The sequence below is a fragment of the Arvicola amphibius genome, chromosome 2 (genome assembly GCF_903992535.2).
Source record: "Arvicola amphibius chromosome 2, mArvAmp1.2, whole genome shotgun sequence".
In the NCBI taxonomy this organism is placed as follows: Eukaryota; Metazoa; Chordata; class Mammalia; order Rodentia; family Cricetidae; genus Arvicola; species Arvicola amphibius.
Window position 1 is genome coordinate 173,035,886 of NC_052048.2, and position 6,177 is coordinate 173,042,062.

At 39.4% G+C, this 6,177-nt stretch overlaps 1 protein-coding gene across 4 annotated transcripts in view; it reads right to left on the bottom strand.

Annotated features, from left to right (window-relative positions):
• Pot1 (protection of telomeres 1) overlaps positions 1 to 5,424 on the bottom strand; it is a 73,851-nt gene extending 68,427 nt beyond the window's left edge. Inside the window, exons 1-2 of one of the 4 annotated variants that reach the window (XM_038320723.1) lie at positions 5,364 to 5,406; positions 1,729 to 1,798 (exon numbers count right to left, since the gene is read on the bottom strand). The gene's annotated coding sequence lies outside the window, so the exon portion shown is untranslated. Of the gene's footprint in view, positions 1 to 1,719; positions 1,799 to 5,239; positions 5,257 to 5,363 lie in introns of those variants that run through there. The other 3 variants (XM_038320726.1, XM_038320724.1, XM_038320722.1) reach the window with 3 other exon arrangements.
• Positions 5,425 to 6,177: the final 753 nt, after the last annotated feature.

Below are 6,177 nucleotides of genomic sequence, written 5' to 3' on the forward strand. Positions count from 1 at the left end.
ACTTACATGAAAAGAACAGTTTCCTTTAGAAACAAAAACTGCCAAAAGTTCCCTCAAAACAAAGCAGGTAAAAATGGAGGAGTCAGAACTCAAGTTGAAGTGACAACATTTATTGTCAATATTTGTCCTATAAAAATGTTGCTGGACACAACTGGCTTTACTGTGGCATACTTTAAACAAACATTTATGGCAGCCATAATCATTCTCCAAGCTATTCAGACCACGAAGAGGATGGGGCACGGACAATCTTTCTCAGGAGAACTGCATTCTTATACAGGTGTTGCCGTAGCAAAGTTTCACACTAATAGTCTTGGTAATGTAGAAGCAAACACCTGTAGCAACTGTTAGAGAACCAAATCCAACAGAGTATCCAAAACAGTTGTTTTAATAGGGAAAAACCCAATCAAGGTGAGTACACATTAACAGGAGTAAAATAAGAGAACCGGTGACCGGCACACAAGGCGAGCCAACACGCAGCTTCCCATTAAGAAGAGACTATCAGTTGCACGGCACACACCTTTAATTGGAGCATATGGGAGGCAGTGAGTTCGAGGCCAGCCTGGTCTATTGAGCGAGTTCCAGGACAGGCTCCAAAGCTACACAGAAGAACTATGCCTCGAAAAAACAAACAAACAAAAAAAAAGGAACTATCAGTGAATCAAGATGTGAAGACTTTTGCTCAGTGTGACAGAGGCCAATTTTAAAAGCAGATATATTTCCTGGTAAAGGATCATTTGAAAGGATGGATGACCTACTACTAACACTCTGGGAAAATTTACGTCATTTTCTTCTTTTCCACAGACACTTTCACAAACACAGAGTCATATGTCCCAAATAGCAGTTATAGTGTTTTTTTTTTTTTTTCTGGTCTGTACATCTTTTTTTTTTTTTCTGTCTTTAATATACAACACAGGCTCCCGGGACAAGGAGTAGAACGAGTACCCAGGTTATATTCCCAATCTCAGGGAAGGTTAAAGTATCACGTCATTAACTATGACATTTGCTGGGACTCTGGAAGACAGTCATTATCACACCAAAAATGGTTCCTCATGGTCCTAGTAGTCTGTCATAAACTATGTTACATTACACAACTTTAATAACATCCATTTAAAATAGCAAAAATACAATATACTGATGATGGTATGGAAGTCACGCAAATATCTTTCTGGATTAGATACTAACTGTAAGTGTAGTTTTCTTTGTAAAGTAGTATGTTGAAGGCAAAATTAAAGAAAGTGGGCTGGAGAGATGGCTCAGAGGTTAAGAGCACTGACTGCTCTTCCAGAGGTCCTGAGTTCAAGTCCCAGCAACCACATGGTGGCTCACAACCATCTGTAGTGAGATCTGGAACCCTCTTCTGGCCAGCAAGCATACAGACAGACAGAACACTGTATACATAATAGATAAATAAATCTTTAAAAAAAATTAAAGAAAGTTACTACGTTAGGTCGCTCTAGTCGAAGTACAAACAGAGCGCTAGCTATTGCGACAGTCTGACAGGAAGGGTAAAGGGGTCTCATGCAAAGGTAAAGAAATGAGAGGTCGGAGGCGGCCACTACAACAATCCTTGTCAAAGGGAAATACTTCCTCATATAGATATGGTCTGACCTCATTACTGTAAATGTATTACCAATTAAAAATCACTCGTGTGTGTAAATATATAAAGGAACCTATTTCTAGAGTGTAAGCAAGTGGTGGGGAGAAACGAAGCATGCTTACACTATGTACCTTAAAGTCTTATCTTCAGAACAGCTGCCTTACTTCCACAAGTCATTAAGAAAAAATGACTGAGCTTTCCCTGAAAGGAAAAGAAAAGAAGTTAGCAAAGAAGACAGGTTTTAACAATATGTAAGCAAAAGTTAGAATAGATTTTAAAGCGTTAGAATTTACAGAGTTGTAACAACACTAGCAAAACACACACAGACACTTGGAGATTCTGAAGAAGGTACCTGAGAGTTTCTATCTCAAAATCACAAAGATCTCTACTAGCACGCGGGCGCACGCGCACACGCACACAACCTATGCAACCCTAGACTATGTAACCTTTGCTACTAATGTCTACCGCCAGGGATATGGCACAAAATATCTTCAGCAAGCACACTCATTTGCCTTTCAAACCTTGCACTGGCCCAGCCCTCGCTAGATACTCACAGAAAGTGTGGTATGCTTTCCAGGTTGTAAAGCTACTCTATTCGTAAATAAGTCTAATTAATCTTTAGAGAATCTTTCTGACTCCCATTTAGACCATTCCCTCAGGAAGTCCATACACTGTGGTCACATAAATATTATCATTTACCTGAGAAAATCAGAGGGCCTAAAACTAATATCATTCATAATTCAATTTGTTAAACAATTCTTTTAGTTTAGCTACAAAGAATGAAGTCAATCAATTTTTCTAAGCTTTGTTTTATTCTGTAATACTATCTCTTCTTAACAACAAAAACAAAGTTTGTGTTTAGTGACAATTTAAAAAAGAAAAAATTCCAAATGTGAAATGATAAACTCGTAAAGTAGGATAGTCTGGTCAAATCAATAAACTAAGACACAAGTGCAATTTAGTTTTTGCTACAGTTCAGTAACTAACAATTTTTTCAAGTTAAAAAAATATTTATTCAAAATACAATCAAAATGTTTCATCGCCAGTTTTCAAAATTTCTTTGGCTCTTATTTTTAATGACATATATATCATAGATTCTTAGTAAATATCCACACAGATATCTATTTTACGTATTGAAAAACGTTTAAACGTAGATCCCATAATACCTCACACATCAATATTTCAAACTTAAATATAACTAGCAAAGCTCCCACTTTAATGATGAGTCAGAAACCACACCAATCTTATCCATAAAAGAGACATTGTAAAACTACAGGCATAAACTAAGGGTAGATGATAATGTATAAATGATTCAGAGGTAAAATGCTAAAAAGAGTAACATCAAATAACTCGACACCTGCAAATGTCAAACTTCTTTTTGACCCATGAGAGGAAGCACAGGGTAATAAACTCTCAGAGAGCTGAGGAAAGAGATTCGTCAGTGACAGGAGAGGTAAGCACTTGTTTATGCAAAGCAAAGTCAGACACTGTCTAACACCTGTGAGGAAATTCATTACACATTTTTAACAGACTGTAAAGGCCAGAAATGGACTTTCCAAATGAACAGTGCACTTCAGAGTTGCTAACCAAAAGGATTCAGTCATCAGCAAGCTCCTCTTCACAGACTTGAAAGGGTAAGACCAAGAGCAGAGGACAGCAGCAGCAGTTACTGGAGGAAAGGCAGGGACCTCGTGTGACTCTTTCATCTTATCTCCGTTCAGAAAAGGAGCCTAACAATTTGAGAATTTGAGTAGCAAGCCTGTGAATTTGGGGAAAATTCACCATGGCTGGAAAACAAAAACAAAAACAAATACAAAACACCTTCCACTCCTATTCTGAAAGAGAAACAACAGGAGTAAAGGTCCAAACCTAGAGTTCGAGGAAGGGCAAGATGGCTCCACACCACAGATCTCTCCAATACCCAAACGTTAACTCAGGGCTTAAAAGTATGTCTCCCATGGATGGGAATTCAAAACAGTTAAGATTCCTGAACTCATTGCCCATATATCCTAATTTTCTGGAATTTATCTCATCAAGTCTGAAACAAACTAGATTTCCATGTCATCTCTACCATTTGCTTTCCTGATCTCAGGAATATTCCCTAACCTTTCTGAAATGCAGGATCTTCATCTATACAGATAAGGTGTAAAAGTAACAGTGTCACAAGTCTTTGTGATGATTGCGTGAATTAACACACACAGCACCTAATATGCCACACAACAGAAAAATACTAAGTTTTTACCATGTATTAGTATTAGATCACTAATTTTTTTCCTATCCCTTCTACCAAATTATTCAAATCAATATCAACTCTTCCCTACATTCCTGTCGTTGCCTAATTAGATTTTCTCTCTCTAAGCTTTCTACATACCCATATTCTTTGTGCAGGAAGCAGAGTGGTCATGTCTTTCTCCTGCTAATATCAACTATGAAACTAACACATCTTTACTGTTAGCATCCAAATTTCTGGGCATCTACATGACTGCTTTTATTCAAAAGGAAAGTTAAGTAAAATAAACTGTCACCTTGAAAATCCCAGTTCAGCTTTCTCAATCTAATATATCAAACCAAAAACTACCTCATGTGTACATATCATAATGCAACACTTATTGTTAATCAAAATTAGAGATCATTTTTAGTACAGTGACTAGATCTATTTATCTTTGTACATCAGAAACATATTCTGGTATCTCACAAAACAATGTTAAATAAATGCAGAAAAATTATGAAATATTTGATCACCATTGTAATTGTAAAAATAAAAGTCAGTCTCACAAAGATGCTGAATATAAAATGGGCATTCCTTTTAGGAGGAGAATGTATTCTAAATTAATAACCTTCTTAGCTAGATATACACATTGCTATGATTACAATCTGGCAACAGAGCTCTGAAACCTACTTTGTGTAATCTATTCAGTGGCTAGATTTCCTCCTGGTACCCTTTGAATTCCTTTATTAATTCAAGTGGGATAACACTACTTTTTCACAATGATGTACAATGAAAATTCAACTAGGGAAGCTAACAACTTGCTGCTGAGGACACACACGTTTTACCAAAAGTATGGCTAATAATTTGCTTTGAGTTTCTCTTAATTATTTTTCTTTAGTAAGTTATTTTTCAGTGTTGGGATGAAGGCATTAAGAGAAAATACTTAATAACGTTATTGCAATTACCAACACACAGCATGCTTCTAAGGAGCTGAAACGCGATTACTTTTATATTTAGAGTATTTCTAAAAGCCAGTTTTAAGATTCGTTAGGTCCACTACTTCATCACCATACTTTAAAATTTCCAGACATGGGGTTGGAGGAGAGCGGGGGGCAGCTAAGCATGGATTTTGCTTTTTTAATTCCATTGGCGATTAAAATATTGTGTATGCACACTGCACCAAAAGCTCCTCAATTTCAAGCGGTATTGGTTGTCTCCTTCTTCGAACTCGTAAATATCCTAGGTGAAATGAGAACTGATGTCAAACTGTGCAGTCTAGCTTGAACCTTCCTTCTCGGAGTTCTTGACTGCACTAAGATCACTACTTAACTCTGATGTGTGGACCTCACGGTTCGCTAACCACTGCGACAGTGCCTGAGGGCTGGTACCCGGGATGTATCCACTCCCCCCGATAGCGTTCGGCTCACACTAACAGTACGTAACGGAGTTTCTGCAAAACTGCACCAAATGTTGAACGTAACAGCCCTCGTTCTATTTATCCAGGGCCGGACCCGCTCGTACCCACCACCAACTCCAAACCTTCTCGAGCTCACTCACCAGCAAAACACCCGGGAAACTAGAATGCGCCTGGACCGACGCGCACGTGACGTCAGGCGCGCGCCCGCAGCCGGTCGCACGCATGCGTACTCCGCTGGGACCGCCCTGCAGGTTGCCAGGGTCTCCGCGCACAAAAGCAGCGGGAAGGCGGGCGCGATGGCACAGCCAAGCCCCGCCCCGTCGGCCACGGCCACCCAGGCTTCTCGCCGCTCCCCTTTGCACGCCTCTCGCCGATTTCCGGGTCCCTCAAAGGAGACTACTCCTACCTCCAGCGGGAGCGGGACGGGCTTGTAAAATTCTTAAATCCTGGAGATTTAAGTATGGTCTATAGTGGGCTGGAGGGGTGGCTCCGACGTTAAAGGCTCGGCTCGTAACTGCAGATAAGATTCCGAAATCCTGTAGCCGAGGGAACCCTATTCCAAACCAGGCTTTGGTTCTAGATTCCCTTCTGTTCACTAGAAGCCCTTCAGGCAAAGGCATTTATCCACTTTCTGTGTTAATCATTCAAATACAACTTTTGCGAGGATGAAAATACACGAGAACGACAATGTTATTTATTTTCCAGCGCTTTGGGGGTACTTATGTTTTTTTCAGGTTAAGTTGAAGAATCTCGTCAATATTTTATAAAGCTTCCTTTATTCTCTCCACCCGTGCGTTTCTAAAACACAGTTGAAGAATCTCGTCAATATTTTATAAAGCTTCCTTTATTCTCTCCACCCGTGCGTTTCTAAAACACAGATGAACTAGAAACAACTCAAGTGAAATTCAAGGACTGTCCACTAGAGGGACATAAGTAAGGCTCAGGCCAACACTG